Below are 21,469 nucleotides of genomic sequence, written 5' to 3'. Positions count from 1 at the left end.
AATGAGTTTGCTGACCACTGGTTAATATAACCATTGACCAAGCCTCATGAGTAAATCTTGATTATTTCCCTCCTTTAAGAATGGGAAGAATTGCAACCACTGAATCCATTCTAAATTCAATGCTCATATCCATTCTATAACAAGGTGTGTCTGGGAGGGAGGGGAGCCTCCGTCATTAATTCCACCTGGGAGCACAAGGTTGGACAAGGAATTGAGAAGAAATAGTCAACAGGGGTTTCACAAGGAAATAATATTGAGCTTGATTATAGAGCATAAATTGAATATTATCATACAGGAAGAAAGAAAAGCAAGGAGGCTTGAAAATATACATTACACTTAAGGAATTATGGGTTGTCTAGCAGCAGTCGCCAACCTTTCGGACCTCACGGACAACCAGTGGTCCGCGCACCACCTGTTGGCAACCGCTGGTCTAGTGGGATTAGCACATAGGCAGCATGGTAGGAAATAGCAAAAATAAGCTAGAGTGCATATATATACATATACACATATACATGTGTGTGTATACTCATGTATGCATATATAAACATACATGTACATACATATATATTTTGTTGTTGTTAAACTATAATCAGATTGTGAAGGTCTTCAACTATAACTCTTACGAAACTGAACTTGACCTTAAGGGAAACCATTTAGAAATGTTAATCTAGCAGAGAGGCGTAGCTTTGTAAAATCAGTGATAAAGAGCACAGAGGATGAACTGGAAGGAGAGAACCACAGCACAGAGACCAGAGCCATCAAAGGTCAGTTACAATGATCCCTGCAAGAGATGATGAGGGGATAAAGTTGGGCTGTGGTCATGGAGATGGAGAGAAAAAGGCAGCATCAGTAGTCTTTGAGGGGTAGAATCAACACATTAATAACCTATTTTACATATAAGAAGAGAAACACTGAAGGTCCTAACTTATGCATCTGATGAGATAGGAGTGCCATTAATGAAGACAAAGAAGATTCTGGGGACAGGATTATGAATTGGATTTAAATTTGAAAAACAAAAAGCCTGCAACATCCAAATGATGTGCTACAGAATCAAGAATCCAGTGTATTAGTAATATCTGAACACTTGGGAATGCACAAAATTACCCAGGAAAAATGTCTAGAAGGAAAAACGGAAGAGACAGCCTAGAAAACACTAAATTTGTTTACACATGAAAAAATATGTCATGACTATGAAAGTAATTATGAAGATATTTCAGCCAAATGGCTATTACTATGTAGAATGATCCCTATATTTGAAATAGGTGAAGGAGGGAGGGGTAGATCATACTTAAGGGAGACGTAGTGAAAAGTAAGAAAGTTTTTCTGTACTCAAATAAACCCATAATGACAGCCAGCTACTCTCTCTATTTAAGGCTTCTTGAAAGAATGAGAAAATGATAATCGTCTGTGGGGTCCTTGCTAGTCTTTGAATCTATCAAAAGCACTTGCTTACCTTACACCTTATTGACAGAATCCTGGCCTTTTCATGGGCTGATGATAAACTGGCAATGGCACAGGCACCATCTAAAATGCATCTAATTAGTGGGGTTATCATATTGTAAGGTATAAAATAGTCAAATCACTATAGTGTACACCTGAAACTAATATAACCAATATAAGATTGTAGACCAACTATACTTAAATTAAAAAATCAATTTAACCCAACCAGCATGGTTCAGTGGTTGAAGTGTCAATCTATGATCCAGGAGGTCACAGTTCGATCCCGGTCAGGGCACATCCACTGGTTGCAGGTTTGATCCCCACAGTGGGGCAGCCGATCAATAATTATCTCTCATCATTGATGTTTCTATCTCTTTCTCTCCTTTCCTCTCTGAAATAAATAAAAAATATATACTAAAAAATTTAAAAATATTTTAATCTATTTACATGAATACATAAATATAAAATACATCTAAGTTCATGACAACCAAGTCTACCTAGCAATAATATTATGCAGCAGACCTGAATGACAACTTTCTGGAAACACACCAGTCCTGTGTGGCCACAATATCCCATGCAAATTAAGTATTTATATTCATCCTTATTTCCTGCTAACAAACAATTTAGATGTAGTTTTTCAGGTTATTCAGCAACATATAGTAAATGACATCTAGTATGCTGGTCAGAAGCAAACATCCATATTAATTAACCTGACTGTGGTAATCATTTCACAAAGCATCGCGCTATACACTTTAAACATGTTCAATCTTATTTGTCAGTTACATCTCAATAAAGCTTGGGGGGGGACCAAACATCTAGTTTATTAATGGAAATCTCAGTATTCTCAGTAGTAAAACTTGGATTACAAATGTACCTTACAGGGATGTTGTGAGGGCCAAATATTGGTGAAAATGTTTTATCAGCTTTCAGTTACTATACAGTTGTTAGTTGTTCTTAGAAGTATCAGACCCCTAAAGTTTAATATATAGCTAATGTCAGTGATTTTCAATTTACTTTCACTAGTTTATAAAAAATAATAAATGATTAAAACAGTAACCCCAAGAAATGTGACATTTTAACAGATAAAATTTGCATTCTGATGAGCTATCTGAAAAATATTCATTAAATTTTATACACAAATACAAACAGAAACTCTAGCCCTTTCATTGTGAAAGATGGAATATAGTAAACTAGGCTACACAGACGTGTTTCGTCTAATCAGTACACTGTGTGAATAGAAAACTATTGAACATCAGGGAATTAAAAGGACATCCATTTCATTGTTATATCTGAGGAGTGATATGTATGGAAATTATTTTAGAAGAAAATTCTGTTCCAAAATGATTAATCAAAACTAGATAAAATGCAGAAAAGCATTGTTGTTCCAAATATTGGGTTTAATAAAGAATCAGTTCATCCTGAGGAAATACATTCTAATTTCTACATCTCTCTGCAATATTTTACAGCTAGCTCAAAAAAAGCCTGAGGTGAAAAAAAAAGATATTACTGAACGACTGAACATTTCAGCAGGAAAACATTTTAACTTATAGTAGAATAATGATATTAGCTGGTTCAAAAGAAAATCAAATGATGAAAAGTAAAAAAAAAAAAAATTATAGGCAGGATAAGCAAAGTAAATTCAGGCACCCACATTTCACAAGAAAATATATGTGTTTATGAGGGGTAAAAAATATGTTGACCATGAAGCTAATTCTCAGTGATTCCCAAGCATTTGAGGATATTGGGAAATGCAATTTTCTGAAAGAAAATTTCTAGTCAAGATTTATAAATGGGGACTTTTGTCTGGAAAGACAGAGAGAACGTAGATAGAGAAAGACAAGAATCATTTCTCCTCTAGGAGAAAGCTGCAGGTTTGTAGAGTGGTGATCTATTTGGGAGCGCAGATCTGATTCTGCTGTTCACAGTGCTTAATGTCTCCAAGAATTTTCAGCCATTTCCTTTTACAGAGGCCCTGGTTTGACAGCATATGCTGAATGGGGTCCCAGGATAAGAATCAATCCCAGCTGTCTTCTTATGTGATCACAAGATAATTGTTAAAGCCCAAATATTTTCCTTGATTGGATGTTATGGCAATTGAGCTCATTTTTCAGTAAATGAAAATGCACGACTATATATTTACCCCTAAACCTTTAAAAGGGAAGCAGAAAGCCATATTTTTCAATAAAAGCAGGCTTGGCTTGCCTAGATTATAGATCAAATTAAGTGGGGGCCATGAGGCAAGTGAGCCCAGATTTGGGACAACAAATTGTCAATAGATTTGGCTCCATTAGACTTAGGGACACACTACACTAAAATAATGGGATTTGGTTCCATGTGAGAACAAAATTATGGAGCTAAAAAAAAAAACTCCTTCCCATTACAATCAACTACTAAAGAATTCTGCAAGGGAAATACACTCCAATGAATTAGTTATATAACTGTTACTCTTTCGTTAAAATGATTTAATAGTTCTACAAATGTCAGGGCATTAGCATTTTATGCAAAGCTATAAAACAGTAGCAAGTAAAAAAAAAATCAACTGCCTTTAAAAGTCAGCACTTTTGGAATCTGTTTATGACACTACGTGGTCACTCTGTGATATGAGATGGTAACATCACTATGATAAGTACTGTTTGCTGGCCACTTTTATTTCAGGCAGGAGGCCATTAAAGGAATGAGGCTGCTGACTTCATCTTCCATTTGGATGGGCTTCAGCAATGAATGTACACTGGCTAACTCATTCTAAGATTTCTCTAAGAGAAGAGAAGCTTTTTGGAGTACATAGATCCTTAAGAAACTATTTAATTACATATTTTTATAATGTTTAAACTGCGCCTGTCAGGAATATCTAACTAAATATCTAAATATAATAAATAAATCTCTATGGAAATATCTAAAAACATTTACAGGCAGGTAACAGACAGATACGTCATGGCAAAACCTTAACAAATTACTTCCAAAAAGACAAAGGTGCTGACTCTGTTGACAATCTATCCTCAGTCCATTGAATCTCCAAATAAATATTAGGCATTTTCCATCCTCAACCGAGTATGTGGGTGATGTTCACATTTTCCATTTGTTGTTGTTTCCAATACTAATCCTTATATGAAATTTTTATTAGAATTAGCAACACATTTAGGTAGGAGAGTAACCCACAGGATTTCACAAGGTTTAAATTATTAATTAGCCAATTGTTCAAGTTTAATGGTAACAAGTGCCATTTATTTATGAGTGATATATTTAGCATTCAAATTAAAAATAAAGGGTCATATTTCATAATTTTGAGTGTAAATGGATAAAATTTAAATAACTAATTCAATAATTATGGTCCTTTGGGAGCTGATACCACATAAGAGATTGGTTAGCAAAAACAAATGAAGAATAAAATAAGTCTCTTTTCTGTTATTGGCTTTATTTGCATGTTACCTATTCTTTTGCTCATATGTCCAGTGACATGTTATAAAGGAAGCAGTATGCTATAGTGGGAGAACACTGAATCTGGAATAAGATCTGGATTAGAAATCTGGCTTGACCTTTGGAGATTACATAGTTCATCTCTAAAACTATGAGACTGGATTGGAAGATATCTAAATAATGGATTGGATGGTGTGGGCAAGGAGAAGACCTTGTCACTGCACAACAATGAAAGTCTTCTAGTGGCTTGCCCAACAATTGCCAAGACCATCAGAGTGTATAGGACAGCTCGGTGTGGTCCCTTCATATCTATCAAATTGAATTAATATGGAAGTTTTGTCACAATGGATTGTAAGAGTGCTTTTCTGGACCCTGTATGATCTCACTCCACTAATGAGCTAATTCCATTTATCTTAAATTTCTAAGTGGTATGTTAGTCTTATCACTTTTAAAATTCTATATTCTAATTATAATTAACTCTGACCAATATCTCTATTCCTTTATTATTAAAATCTCCTCAATTTTAAAGGCAGGCAAACTGAAGCAGGAAATTAAGATGCTGTGTCAGTCAGAACCTAGAGCAGTGGTCGGCAAACTCATTAGTCAACAGAGCCAAATATCAACAGTACAACGATTGAAATTTCTTTTGAGAGCCAAATTTTTTAAACTTAAACTTCTTCTAACGCCACTTCTTCAAAATAGACTCGCCCAGGCCGTGATATTTTGTGGAAGAGCCACACTCAAGGGGCCAAAGAGCCCCATGTGGCTCACGAGCCACAGTTTGCCAACCACTGTCCTAGTCCCACCACTATCCAGCTCTGCGGCCATGATTCAGTTACTAAAGTCCTCTGGGCTTTAATGTTCTCATCTATAAAATGAAGATAATACTAGTGACTGTGTGTTAGGTGGTTGTAACATTGAAACCCACTAAGCACTTAATCGAAGTTGTTCTTGTTTTTTGTTATCATTAATATTATAACACTAGAAACTAACAAAGTGCTAATTGGTCTGGCATTATTCCCAGAATTCAATGAATAAAAGGAAGTTCTGGATAAGGGGAGGGAAAGCTTTAAGAAGGAAGAAGTTGGACTAAACCCTAAAAATCAATGAAAGGTTGTATTATCAGAGTAAATAAATTCTGGGTGAAAGAGACATACTGATCAAATTATTAAGGGAGGTGAGAACAAGCTGTGTTAGAACCAAGAAGGGAAGCATCCCCTAAAGTGGAGGATTGAGAAGGGGAGAAGTGGGGAATAAGTAGACAGAAGACAGAAGGCTCACAAAGCATGAAGTCCCCCCATCTTATTATCTGAAACACCTGTTTTAAGAGGCAGATATGTTGAGATAGGTCCCCACATTAAGAAAAAGAATATTAAAAGATCAATTTGTAGTAACTTATTTTTACAAAAATAATCTTTTCTTTATAAAATAATTTATCACACAGAACCTTAATTCATTGGATAATATAATAGGTATAAGACACATTTCAACTTACTAAAGATAAATAGTTCAACCTTCCAATCATCAACCAATGGTTGTTGGCACCAATTCAGCACCAACAGGAATCCCCAACCTAGGGTGTAGTGAAGAAGGCAACTTTATTCAGTGCAAAGACTGTGAAAACAGCATAGCTATGGTGGTGGCCCTGGGGCCAGGTGGCCTTGAGGCCAGGCCCTGCTCCAGCTACACAACTCTGCTCTGCTCCATGCTGGTCTGCTTTGCACTGTGCTGGTCTGTTCCATTGTTCACTAGCAAGTCATCTTTGGTGTTTCAGCTCAGTCAGGAAAACATAGTCTTAAATCTTCAGTAGAAAGGGAAAGAGTGCTCCCCAAGCCAGAGGGGAGCTGGTTGATATAAAAAAAGTCCCTACCCCTGACCCCTGATTGGTCTGTCCTCATGCAAATGAGGACTCCAAATACACAGTTTGATTGCTTAAAAAGGCACTGTCCTGATTGGTCAGAATGGAATTACTCTGATTGGTTGAAGTTGTACAGTTCCAATTAGATGGGGAAAGCCTCAGTTCAATTGGTTAAAATAGGATTCCAGGAACTCCTTTATAAGGGCTGGCTCAGAAGGCAGGAATACAATATAGGCAGGCAATTCAGTACAGAGGCAGGAAGTTCAGTACAGATTTTTCCGTGCCGTAAAGTTTACGTGAGATGCCCCTGTATAGAAATGACTGCTGAGTTCTGCTTTATAAATTTGAACCCAATTAGCCACCAGAAGCACTTCATGGTAGGTATCTTCTTTCTCAGGGTACACACAATAATGGACTATGGGCTTTTATGAAATCAAAGGACTATTTTATTTATTTCAGAAACCACAGACTCTAGCACAAGGCCAGGAAGATAATGACAGCTCAGAAGATAAAAACATTGTTGTTCAACTGAATAGTTATATATAGTTATGATATCAAATGGGATATCCATGAAAAAAGTTTCTTTCCTTTGGAGAGCTGCCACATCCATTTATTGTTCATATTCCCAGGTGAGGCTATTGCTTTGAAAATGCAGCCAAATTCATTGCTCATTTACACTGAGTGTCCATAACTGTGTAAGCAGCAATAAATTAAGTATTGTACATGTCAATAGTCAAGCTGCATAATTCAATTGAAAATACACAACTCTCATTTGATTTCCTAGGTATCTGAGAAACTTCATTAATTCATAATTTAGTGGATGATGAGAAAAAACACAGTGCACTGAGACACTAAAACCCTGTCTTGTTTCTCTTGTCAGGCCTCTGTTTACATGGAACCTTAGAAGTTTACTTAGAGTTGCAACTTGATCCTCCATGAAACAACTCTAAACCCTCAGAATGGAAGTATCCCCAAACCCAGGATTCCTACTGCCCATAAATTTCTTTTCTGATTTAAGATTTTCAACTTCTCTTACTTTATCTCAGGAAAAAAAATGTTAAAAGAGCATATGGGATAGTTATTATTTCTTTCTTTGACTCCTCAAATGATGTCTTGAAAATTATTTCATGATTATAAGACACTCAAAACATATGGGCCAGAGTTCACGAGGGTATGCACACTTCACTTTCATAGAGGTTATCCATGTCCCACCAACAGGGAAGCTGCGCTTATCACCTATAAGGCACAAACTAAATGTAGATCATGGGACTCTGTCACTGAGGAATCAGTAATCTAGGCAAGGGGAGAGGTCCATGTTGGTTATTAATATATTCATTATAGTAGAAAAGACTTGCCTTAAAAGAACCACAGTAGAGGATCGAAAAAATGGCGGTGGAATAGACGTGCCCTGAGCCTTGTCCCAGAGCAGATAGAAAGAACAGCTGAGGGTCACACAGGGAGTGTTTTTGGTGAGTTGAGGGACAGCTATACTCCAGGAGATGGTGGGGGACTGCTGGACGGGCCTCCCCTGACCGGGCAGCCCCCACTGCTGCTGCATTCCCTCCCGCAGCGACCGGCTCAGACGTGGAGACCGCGCCATCTTGAAGGGGAAAGTGGATGTTATTGGAAGCCTGAAAACCTACAACTGCGGCACCCACCAAACAGCTGCAAACCCCAGAGCACCGGTCACCAGTTGGCGTGAACACGCGGATTCAGAGGAGCTCTACACTCCACGATGGAAAGGTCAGATTTCTCCTGGGATAAGGTGAGGTCTCTGGTCCCGGCAGGAAAGAGAAGCTTGCCTGGGATAAGGTGAGGTCTCTGGTCCCGGCAGGAGAGAGAAGCGCACACACTGCAGGAGCTGGAGGACCAGGGGAAGTCTGCGCCTAGAAAAATCCATGGCTGTTGGGGCTGGCATGGTTCCCGAATGTGGAAGGGGGTCCTCAGAGCTGCTAACAGAAGGGAACTCTAAAAAGCAACCCATTTTGATCTGACGCAAAGGACAATCTAAAAATTTTAAAAGTGTGCCGGCTGCTTAGACCCAAGGAGGAAAAAAAGACTACACAGACTTGCGTGCAGCCCCGGAGTTCACACACTTAAGCTGGCTTTTTTTTTTTTTTCTTTTTCCTCTTTAAATCCTAGCTTCTGATTACTAAGCCCAATACATAGGATCACCCAATTGGGGACACCCTAAGAGACTGCAGGAAAAAGTTGTTTTTCTGGAACCTGGGGATCAGAGCAGGGAATAACCATCAGAGAACCAGCTCTGGAGCAACCCACTCCCACAAACTGGTATTGGGTGCCACAGGGAAAGCAGGATCTAAGCACTGGCTAGAGAGGACCTATAGACCTGGAGGTCAATCCAGAAACAATGCCACCCAGGGGTTGAATCACAAATTGACCCTTGTGTAAACACAAATAAAGGAATACAAGAAATTAAGACACACTGTCTGCTTAAAAATCAGGACTGGCTTACAACACTGAGGAGCAGTGGAACACAGGGAACTGCAATACTGTCCTGACAAGGAAAAAGGCATGCCAAACAGAAGAGTAGAGGAAGTGAATGACCTTCACTACTGCACATTTATTATTTATTTTTTTCATCTTTTACTTAAGAAACCAATTTTTTTTCTTTTTCCCTCACTTGATTTTACCTTTTTAATTATTATATTTTTATTTTCAATCAGTATTATTACTACTACTATTTTACCTTTTTTTAAAAAAGTGTCATTTTATTTTCTCTTTTTTTACTTTGGGACTAGTGTTCTACATTCTATTTTCATCTTTCATTTAGCATCATTCTACTCTATCTCAACTCTACCTTTATTCCATCACTCTCTTCCTAACTTTTCCCCATTTGTTGTCCTGTTTCTCTTACCCTTTTCATGCTTTAGATTTTCCCTATTCCTTCTCTTTACCCCCTGTTAAAATTTCACCCTACTTATATATCTAATTTGAAATCCCCTGTTCCATGTCCATAAACACCTCTCTTTTCTCTGACTTCACTATCCAAAAAAATGTTTTTCTCTCTGTCCTTTTGTTGTTGTTTGCTTGATTGTTGATTATATCGATTTTTTATGCTTGTTTGTGAGATTGTTTTGCTTATTCTTTTTTTGTTTGTTTTTTGCTTCTGTGTTCCCTCGCATCGCTTGATATTAGTTGTTATTTGTAGTTTGTATTCATCTCCAGGTACTTGTTGGTGGCATTTGTTGGGATTAGTGGCTGTTCTATTGGAGTTTTTGCCCGATATATATAGCTTGTTCCCCTCTTCTTTCTATTCTCTTTCTTTTCTCTCTTACTTTTTTTTTCTTTTTCCCAATTTCATTTTTGCACTCCTTTCTTTTTCTTTCTTTTTTTTTTGTCTCTTCTTCTTTCTCTGCTATCCTCTAAGTTGCCTTTCTCTGGTGGTCACCTTTATTTGGGATTATTAATATCATGAATACATTTCTGTTCAGTGCCTTGTGCGTTTTACCTGGTTGTGTTGTATTTTGTGTCTTTAAATCAACGCAGGACAGAGAGAACTACATAACCAGACACTCAGAGAAGAGAGACCATGGGGAGACAAAGAAACAGCCCGCATATGAAAGAAAAGCAGGCATCACCAGAAAAGGAAGTAAACGAAATGGAGGAAAGCAACCTGTCAGAGAAAGAATTCAGAGAAATGGTCATAAGGTGGCTGAAAAGAATGGAAGACAAATTCAACAACATGAATAAGAACCAAGAGGAAATGAAGAAGAACCAAGAAGAAGTGAATAATGACATCGCTGCTGTAAAGAACTCAATAGAAAGCATCAAGAGTAGACTAGAAAAAGCAGAGGAATGCATCAGTGAGCTAGAAGACAAGATGGAAAAAAATACCCAAGTAGAGAAGCTTCTAGAAAAAAATAAATAAAAAGCAGGAGGAGAGCCTAAGGGAACTTTGGGACAACAAGAAACAAAACAACATCCACATAATAGGGGTGCCAGAAGGAGAGGAAACTGAGCAAGGAATAGAAAACCTCTTTGAAGAAATCATGACAGAAAACTTCCCTGATATAGAGAAGAAAAAACTCACACAAATCCAAGAAGCTCACAGAGTCCCAAGCAAAATGAACCCCAAAAGACCAACGCCAAGGCACATTATAATTAAACTGGCAAACACCAACGACAACGTAAGAATCTTAAAAGTGGCCAGAGAGAGACAGAAAGTTACCTACAAAGGAACCCCCATCAGACTAGCGACTGATTTCTCAACAGAAACTCATCAGGCCAGAAGGAAATGGAATGAAATATACAAAGTCATGCAAAGGAAGGGTCTGAATCCAAGAATACTCTACCCAACAAGGCTACCAATCAAAATTGAAGGTGAAATCAGGAGCTTCACAGACATAAAAAGGACTAAGAGAATTTATTACCACCAAACCAGCAATGCAAGAAATGCTAAAGGGTCTGCTGTAAAAAAAAAAAAAAGAAATAGGAAGCAAAGAAGGAACACAGGGGTAAAGAATAAAAATGGCGACAAATAAGTACCTATCAATAATAACTTTAAATGTAAATGCCCCAATCAAAAGACATAGGGTAACAGACTGGATAAGAAAACACAACCCATATATCTGCTGTCTACAAGAAACCCACCTCAGAAAAAAAGACGCACACAGACTGAGGGTGAAGGGATGGAAAAAGGTTTTTCAGGCGAATGGAAATGAAAAAAAAAAGCTGGGGTAGCAATACTTATATCTGACAAATTAGATCTCACAGTGAAGGACATAACAAGAGATAAGGAAGGCCACTTCATAATACTAAAGGGAGCAATCCAACAAGAAGAAATAACTCTGGTAAACATATATGCACCCAACACAGGAGCAACTAAGCACATAAAAAAAAACTCCTGGAGGATATCAAGGGAGAGATTGACAGCAGTACAGTCATAGTAGGAGACTTTAATACCCCATTATCACCATTGGACAAATCCTCTAAACAAAAAATCAGCAAAGAAACATCAATCCTAAATGACTCACTAAACCAGATGGAATTAATTGAGATCTTCAGAATATTTCACCCCAAAGCCACAGAAAATACATTCTTCTCAAGTGCACATGGGTCATTTTCAAAGATAGGCCATATGTTGGGTCATAGGCAAAGTCTCTTCAAATTCAAGAAGATAGAAATTATATCAAGCATCTTCTCAGATCGCAGTGGCATAAAACTGGAAATCAACTACAATAAAAACAATCCAAAAACATCAAACACATGGAGACTAAACAGCATGCTATTAAACAATGACTGGGTTACCAGAGAGATCAAAGAAGAAATAAAAAACATCATGGCAACAAATGACAATGAAAACACAACAATCCAAAATCTATGGGACACAGCGAAAGCAGTCTTGAGAGGGAAGTTCATAGCTCTACAAGCCTACTGCAAAAAACAAGAAACAATGGTAATAAATTACCTAACCCTACCACTCAAAGAGTTAGAAAGAGAGCAACAAGAAAATCCCAGTGTAAGCAGAAGGAAGGAAATAATAAAGATCAGAGCAGAGATAAACGACATAGAGACCAAAGAAACAATACAAAAGATCAACAAAACCAAGAGCTGGTTCTTTGAAAGTATAAACAAGATTGATGAACCTCTAGCCAGACTCACCAAGAAGCAAAGAGAGAGGACCCAAATAAACAAAATCAGAAATGAAAGAGGTGAAATAACAACAGATCCTGCCGAAATACAAAGGATTGTTAAAAAATACTACAAACAACTCTATTCCAACAAACTGGACAACCTGGAGGAAATGGACATATTCCTAGAAAAATATAACCTTCCGAAACTCAATCAGGAAGAATCTAAACAGTTCAATATGCCAGTAACTATGGAAGAAATTGAAGCAGTCATCAAAAAGCTTCCGGCAAACAAAAGCCCAGGGCCAGATGGCTTCACAGGAGAGTTTTACCAAACATTCAAGGAAGAACTAAAACCTATCCTCCTCAGACTATTCCAAAAAATTCAAGAGGAAGGAACACGTCCAAGCTCCTTCCATGAAGCCAGCATCACCCTAATACCAAAACCAGATAAAGACAACACAATGAAAGAGAATTACAGCCAATATCCCTCATGAACGTAGATGCCAAAATCCTCAACAAAATTCCAGCAATTCGGATCCAGCAGTACATCAGAAAGATCATACAACATGACCAAGTAGGGTTTATCCCAGGAATGCAAGGATGGTACAATATCCGCAAATCAATAAACGTGATACATCACATAAACAAATTGAGAGATAAAAATCACATAGTCATATCAATTGATGCAGAAAAAGCATTTGACAAAATCCAACACCCTTTCTTGATAAAAACTCTCAACGAGGAGGGAATAGAAGGATCATACCTCAACATAATAAAAGCCATATATGATAAACCCACAGCTAACATCATACTCAATGGGCAAATACTAAAACCATTTCCCCTAAGAACAGGAACAAGACAGGGATGCCCACTCTCACCACTCCTGTTTGACATAGTACTAGAAATATTAGCCATTGCAATTAGACAAGAAGAAGAAATAAAAGGCATCCAAATTGGAAAAGAAGAAGTAAAGCTATCCTTATTTGCAGATGACATGATATTGTACAAAAAAACCCAAAAGACTCCATCAAAAAACTAATAGACTTAATAAAAGAATTCGGCAATGTAGCAGGATACAAAATTAACGCCAAGAAATCTATGGCATTTCTATACACCAATAGTGAACTTACAGGAAGAGAGACTAAAAAAGCAATCCTATTTACCATTGCACCAAAAAAAATAAGATACCTAGGAATAAACTTAACTAAGGAGGTAAAAGACCTATATGCAGAAAACTACAGGACACTGAAAAAAGAGAGAGAGGAAGACGTAAACAGATGGAAGAACATACCATGTTCATGGATTGGTACCATGGTCGGCAAACTGCAGCTCGTGGGCCACATGCAGCTTTTTGGCCCCTTGAGTGTGGGCTCTTCCACAAAATAGCATGGCCTGGGTGAGTCTATTTTGAAGAAGTGGCAATAGAAGAAGTTTAAGTTTAAAAAATGTGGCTCTCAAAATAAATTTCAATTGTTGTACTGTTGATATTTGGCTCTGTTGACTAATGAGTTTGCCAACCACTGGATTAGTAGAATCAACATCATTAAAATGTCCATACTACCCAAAGCAATCTATAGATTCAATGGACTCCCCATTAAAATACCAATGGCATATTTCACAGACCTAGAAAGAACTCTCCAAAAATTCATCTGCAATAAAAAAAAAAAGACCCCGAATAGCCACAGCAATCCTAAGAAAGAAGAACAAAGTAGGTGGGATCTCAATACCAGATTTCAAGCTGTATTACAAAGCCACTTTTCTCAAAACAGCCTGGTACTGGCACAAGAACAGACATATAGATCAATGGAATAGAATAGAGAATCCAGATATCAACCAAAACCACTATGTGCAATTAATATTTGACAAAGGAGGCATGAACATACAATGGAGTCAAGACAGTCTCTTCAATAAATGGTGTTGGGAAAATTGGACAGATACATGCAAAAAATACACAAAAATATACTCACAATGGATACAGGACTTAAACATAACTCGGGAAACCATAAAAATACTAGAGGAATCCACAGGCAGCAAAATCTCAGACATATACCGAAGCAATTTCTTCACCGATATTGCTCCTAGGTCAATGGAAGCTAATGAGAAAATAAACAAATGGGACTACATCAAAATAAAAAGCTTCTGCACAGCAAAAGAAACCATCAACAAAACAACAAGAAAGCCCACTATATGGGAGAACGTATTTGCAAATGTTATCACTGATAAAGGTTTAATCTCCAACATCTACAGGGAACTTATACAACTTAATAAAAGGAAGGTAAATGATCCAAAAAAAAAAAATGGGCAATGGACCTAAATAGAATCTTTTCAAAAGAAGACAGAAGGAAGGCCAAGAGACACATGAAAACATGCTCAAAGTCACTAATTATCCGAGAGATGCAAATCAAAACGACAATGCGGTACCATCTCACACCTGTCAGAATGGCAATCATCAACAAATCAACAAACGACAAGTGCTGGCGAGGATGCGGAGAAAAAGGAACCCTCGTGCACTGCTGGTGGGAATGCAGACTGGTGCAGCCACTGTGGAGAACAGTATGGAGTTTCCTCAAAAAACTAAAAATGGAGCTCCCATTTGACCCAGTAATCCCACTCCTAGGAATATATCCCAAGAAACTAGAAACACCAATAAGAAAGGATATATGCACCCCTATGTTCATAGCAGCACAATTCACCATAGCTAAGATTTGGAAGCAGCCTACGTTCCCATCAGCAGATGAGTGGATTAGAAAACTATGGTACATCTACACAATGGAATACTACGCTGCTATAAAAAAGAAGGAATTCTTACCATTTGCAGCAGCATGGATGGACCTGCAGAGCATTATGTTAAGTGAAATAAGCCAGGCAATGAAAGAAAAATACCACATGATCTCACTCATTTATGGAAAATAAAGAACATTATAACCTGATGAATAAAAAGATAGATACAGAGGCAGTAAAGCACTGAATAGACTGTCCAATTACAGCAGGAAGCCTGGGGAGTATTGGGGAAGGGAGGGGAATAGATCAACCAAAGAACTTGTATGCATGCATATAAGCACACCAATGGACACAAGACACTGGGGGGGTGGGATGAGGGCATGCGACAGGGGGTAGGGGAGGCTGGGAGAAAAAGAAAAGGAGATATATGTACTAATATATGTAATACTTTAAACAATAAAAAAAGTGTAAAAAAAAAAAAAAAAAGAACCACAGCAGAAAAATGGGAATTTATCTGAAGTGATACTTTTATATTACTATGCCCATGAAGTAATTACTATAATAAATATATTGCAATAATACAATTTGTAATGTTTGATGAATTAGAAAATATGTCTGTTCCCACTACCATTCATTTCCTGTTTTTTTGTGAACTGGGAATACAATGACCAACTTAAGCTTCACTTCACTAATTTGATTCCAGTTAATGCCCCAAGGGGAGCTATCAGCATGTCTCTTCCAATTGCCTCCTAGGGAACAAGAGAGAAATATTTGGCCTATTAAAAACAAAGGACACATTCACTTCTCTGTTGGCCTGGTGGAGACCCTATGAAGCATTCAGCTCTTTGATTACTTTCTATCAGTGTGTTCACATCCAAATAAGCCATAGCAAGAGACAATTAAATCCACTAAAACAAAGCAGTTTTTATGGCCACACCTGCCTAATGTCCGCCAATTTATTTTCTGCACATAGAATTAATAGCCTTCTATGCCAACAACTCAAACTTCCAGCAACATAGCTTTGGGTGGTAAGAGGTTTGGAGTGAGCTAGCCTGGGTATGTGTTCCAGCTGATACACTTGGTAGCTATGTGACCTTCAACACATTATTTAATCTCTCTAAACCTCATTTCTCTATCTATAAACAATATTATCTCATGAGAATATTGATATAAAGAATCTACATGTACTCAACCAAGAATTAATTCTTTAATGAACATTGCTCAAAACTATGTTAAAATAACTATAACTTTGACCATATGGGACTTAAATAATGAAAATGGAAATAGACAATGATGGGTTCAGAATTGTTGGATTTTAGTTACACACAAATTAATTTGTCATGTAAGTTCAAATAATTGCAACAAATTGATTCTCATCAAATATAAATATGCCCTTATAAAGATACTAGAGGCCTGGTGCACAAAATTTGTGCACGGTTGGGGGGGGTGCCCTCAGCCCAGCCTGCACCCTCTCCAATCCGAGATCCCTCTAACAATCCAGGACCACTGGCTCCTAACTGCTCACCTGCCTTCCTGCCTGATCGTCCCTAACTGACCCCCTTGCCAGCCTGGTCATCCCCAACTGCCCCCCTCTGCTGGCCTGGTCACCCCCAACTGCCCCCTTCTGCCAGCCTGGTCGCCCCTCACTGCCCCACTGCCAGCCTGGTCACCCCACGCAGCCTGCTGTTCAGTCATTTGGTCGCCCCTCACTAACCCCCCTGCTGGCCTGGTCACCCCACACAGCCTGCTGTTCAGTCATTTGGTCGTCCCTTACTAACCCCCCTGCCGGCCTGGTCACCCCACGCAGCCTGCCTGTTCGGTCGTTACTGTGACAGCATACTGACCAATTTGCATGTTACCCTTTTATTAGTATAGATACTGCCCTGATATGAGGTATCTAAAATAATCAAACTCATAGAAGTAGAAAGTAGAATCATGGTTGCCATGGGCTGAGGGGAGGGGAAAATTGAGATATTCAATGGGTATAAAGTTTCAGTTATGCGAGATAAATAAGTTCTAGAGATCTGCTATACAATATTGTGCCTATAGTTAACAATACAGTGTCAGTACACTTTTTAAAAAATTTTAAGAGGGCAGACAACATGTTAAATGTTCTTAGCACCCAAAAAGTTGGGACAGCATAAAGGGAGGCATTCTTTTTTTTTCCAAGGGAAAATAGAGAGGGAGAGATAGAAACATCAATTATGAGAGAAAATCATTAATCAGCTGCCTCCTTCACACCCCCTACTGGGGATCAAGCCTGCAACCCTGGCATGTGCCCTGACCAGAATCGAACTATGACTTCCTGATTTGTAGGTTGATGTTCAACCACTGAGCCATGCCAGCCAGGTGTAAGAGAGGCATTCTTTAAACCATCTTGGAATAAGAAATTGAAGAATTTTTGAATGCACAAAATCTAGAAGACATGGGCTTCATCTTCAACAAAAAGCAAGAAATCTGGGAATGCACTAAGATCTGCATTGATCATCCAGAACTGGCACCGAGGTTACAGCACTCGGATGAAGACAAGACAACACTATACACTCACCATCTTCCAGTCCATCAAATATGCCAGTGAACAAGGCCAATTGCAGCTCTCCAACTTCTTTTCCTTCACGTTGGAAAACTACACAATGTAAGTGAGAAAGATTCAGAATTAGTAAATCTACTGTTTGGTTACACCATCCAGGAAAACAAGGATATACAGTACTACGTGGGGCTGATAGATGTCCCAGACTCATATAGTGGCCCTTGGCTGTAATTTCTACTCACATCTATTGATATTGATTTACTTATTGAGTCCTTCAAGGAACAAAGATATTCATGCTTATTATGTCTTATAAATGCTATTGGAAACCAAGAAAGTCCTGAAACAAATGCTGAATTTTACTCACATAAAACATATCCCTCCAGAATGCAGATTGGTACAACCACTATGAAAAACAGTGTGGTGGTTCCTCAAAAAATAAAAAAATGGAATTGCTTTATGACCCAGCAATCCCACTTCTGAAAAATAAAAGCAAAGAAACCTGAAACACTAATTCAAAAGAATATTTTCACCCCTGTGTTCATTACAGTATTATTTACAATAGCAAAGATATGGAAGCAACCCAAGTGCCCATCAATAAATGAGTAGGTAAAAATAGTGGTGGTACGTATACACAATGGACTACTACTCAGCTGTAAAAAGGAATGAAATCTTACATTTTGGGACAGCATAGATGAACCGAGAGGGTATTATACTAAGTGGAATAAGACAGAGAAAGACAAATACCATGTGATTTCACTTACATGTGGAATCTAATGAACAAAATAAAAAACAAACTAGAAATAGACTCCTAGATACAGAGAACAGACTGTCAGAAGGGAGGTGGGTTAGGGGGCTGGGTGAAAAAGGTGAAGGAATTAAGCAGTAAAAATTGGTAGTTGCAGAATAGCCACAGAGATGGAGATTACAGCATAGGGATTATAGTCAATAAGATTGTGATAAATATGAATGGGGCCTGGTGGGTACCTGAAGCAGTAGGGGGGACCTCTCTGTCAAGCATATTATTTTCTAACCTCTTTGCTATACATCTGAAACTAAAAGAGAATAACATTGAATATAAACTATAATTGAAAAAATTTTAATTAAAAAATAAAAACTTGCCCCTCCAAACAGTGAGCAATCTGTGGTGATCTACATGGGAAACTAGATGATCTTTGTTTGATCTTCTGCAAGAATAGTCTCCCTTCAGGGAAGAACCCATATGTTTGTAAAGGTGATTTTTTAGATCGAGGAAAAGACTTCGTAGAAATCCTAATGATCCTGTTTGTGAGTTTTCTTGTCTATCCTGGTGACCTGAACTTGATCAGAGGGAACCATTAAGACTTTTTAATAAATATGAGGTATGGCTTCACAAAAGAAGTCTTACATAAATATAAGCTACATGGGGGCTGGGGGTGTTATAAATCTTGGAAGAAGTCTATGCCTGGCTCCCAATTCATACAATCACTGACAATGAAGTCTTGGTCACACATGATTGGGTATCAGAGTCCAAAGATTTGAATTTACTTCACCGTATAGAAAGAAACAAAATGAAATATGTGCTGATGCCACTAATTTCAATAGATGGAGACCAGGATACTGACCTGAAGAGAAATAAAGTAGATATACCTCAGGGAGTCAGAACAAATGGATCCCTTTCTGAACAGTTAACAAAGCATGAGTGGTGGGAACAGGTTTTCAATATTGTGTGGAGTGATCCCAGAGGCAAAAGAGGCTGTATCCAAACACATATTGAGAAGGGGGCTACATATTGGACCAGATATTACCCCCAAATATTTATTATAGTTCGTAATAAATACCAGTTGAAGATGCTCATTAGGTTTCATGAACATAAGTCTGAAGGGTATGAAATTTGCCATAATGGGAACATTATTGGTGTATTTTCTGCTTATAATTATTAAGAAGGCAGCAGCGATCAAGGAGCTTACATAAGGCTGGGTTTTGGTCTGACCCTTCGATTTTTCCAATACTATGTAAGTAAGGCAATGTGCTTAAGATCTCTTTATCAAAGGGTGAATGTAAAAAAAAAAAAAAAAAAAAAAAAAAAAATGGTGCTCCATTCAAAACCAAAACAGTAAACCAGAGACCTAGGTAAAAAGAGGCATTCAAGGTGATATACCTAAGAAGGCAGGCACCAGACAGAGATGATTAGAGCAAGTTAAAGGGGTGGAGGGGACAGGACCAGGAACAATCTAAAAAAAAAACAAAGAGATTAGGTTCACGTCATGAACATGGATTTAGCACCCACTATGGGCCAGGCACTGTCCTAGTGCTAGGGATACAAAGATGAATAAGGAGTACTCACTACACTTTGGCAATAAGCAGGGTGCTTTGGAATCAAAGGGCTGGAGAATAGGATATCTAAACTCAATCTAGAAGGATGAGAATCAGCAGGGGGTACCCAAAACATGTCTCTTTTCATAAAGAATCCAGGGGCCCCTTGGTACTGTGTTGAGATTACCTATTAGAATGTGATTTTTTTAAAAAGGAAAGACACAACCTTCACACACATACACACACTTGGACATAAAGCACCACAAGTGTGGCACCTCTAGAATTGGAAAGCACCTATAGCAGTGGTCGGCAAACTGCGGCTCGCGAGCCACATGTGGCTTGCAAGCCGCGGTTTGCCGTTCTGTTGACTAATGAGTTTGCCAACCACTGACCTATAGGAATAGCCAGGAAAAAGCAACAGCTACATTACAGAGCACAGGGAACCATGGCCACTGGGAGTAACCGATCCCTGCCTGTGAGGACATGAGACCAGGAGGGGAATTAAGCTGCACATGCCACGTGGAAATCAGTTTATTTGTTCATAATACATGTGAGCTCCCACACCACTGCCACCTTTGAGAACTACCAGAGAAACACAGAGGACTTTGCAGGGGCACATGAGAGCAAGTGAGAGCAAGCCAGAAAAACCAAAAGAAAAAATAAAAATAATGCGGATCTCATAGAGATGTTGTAAAAAATGAAGAAAGAAATATGTAAGATAATATTTCAAAGCAACTAAACATATACCATCTGCACTCCATCTATCTATGTTTGATCCAGTCTGCATTTACTTTATCTTGTGTTTGTCATCATTATCACTTACCAATATTCATTTCTTGAAAGCAGGCTATTTTGGGAATGATGTCTCCATAACACAAATGAGGTTGCTTTAATGACTCTGGCAAGTGACAATCTAATGGGGAACACAGCAGCTGCAACCGTGAGCACAGACAGGCATGGCTTGGACCTACTTTGTACTGCAGCGCTCTGCTAACTGGGTCTAATGGAGGAGTTTGAAGTATTTTCCTTCTGTTTCCTTCTGTTAACATCCTCATGAGGTTAATGAAACCATTAACATGAGGCAACTGATTGCCTTCGTATATAATATAAAACCATCTAATCTCAGTCTTATGCAAACACTAGAGATTACTATTGTGGTGGTTTTGTATTTGTATTTGTTACTGTGTAAAAATATCAGGGTTTGTTTTTTTTCTTATTAGATCCAGAGTTAGAGAGCACCAAGGATCTGATTCAAAGATTCCTAGACTGTGAGGTGGACATCAGCTGGTAGTGTATAAGTATATAGCCCTGATTTGGTCATATCCTTTATGGTCTCTACTGGCCCCTGCTGGCCTGCAGAGAAAGGAGCAGATCTCCAGCAACCCCTTGGGAGATGGAAAGCACCAAAAGACGAAACATGGACAGCTATCATTAATCACTTACTAGGTGCTTTCTAATTTAATACGTACAACATTCCCATGGGTTGGTCTTGTACTGCCATTTTACAGATAAAGAAACCTAGGCTTGAGTAGTAAACCAAATTACCGAAGACAGAGGACTTGTGAGAGGCAGATCCAGGACAAACTATAAATCTGTCTGACTCACAACTGTGGTTAC

At 38.3% G+C, this 21,469-nt stretch overlaps 1 pseudogene across 1 annotated transcript; it reads left to right on the top strand.

Moving 5' to 3' along the window:
- Window positions 1–346: 346 nt before the first annotated feature.
- On the top strand, window positions 347–19,479 carry LOC308248352 (serine/threonine-protein phosphatase with EF-hands 1-like; annotated as a pseudogene). The gene is made up of 4 exons: window positions 347–458; window positions 645–764; window positions 17,418–17,954; window positions 18,696–19,479. The product of its transcript is annotated as a serine/threonine-protein phosphatase with EF-hands 1-like (transcript).
- Window positions 19,480–21,469: the final 1,990 nt, after the last annotated feature.

This window comes from Plecotus auritus (genome assembly GCF_963455305.1).
Source record: "Plecotus auritus genome assembly, chromosome: 5".
NCBI lineage: Eukaryota > Metazoa > Chordata > Mammalia > Chiroptera > Vespertilionidae > Plecotus > Plecotus auritus.
Note: the sequence above shows the minus strand (reverse complement) of the source record. Positions and strands in the feature narration are given on the sequence as shown.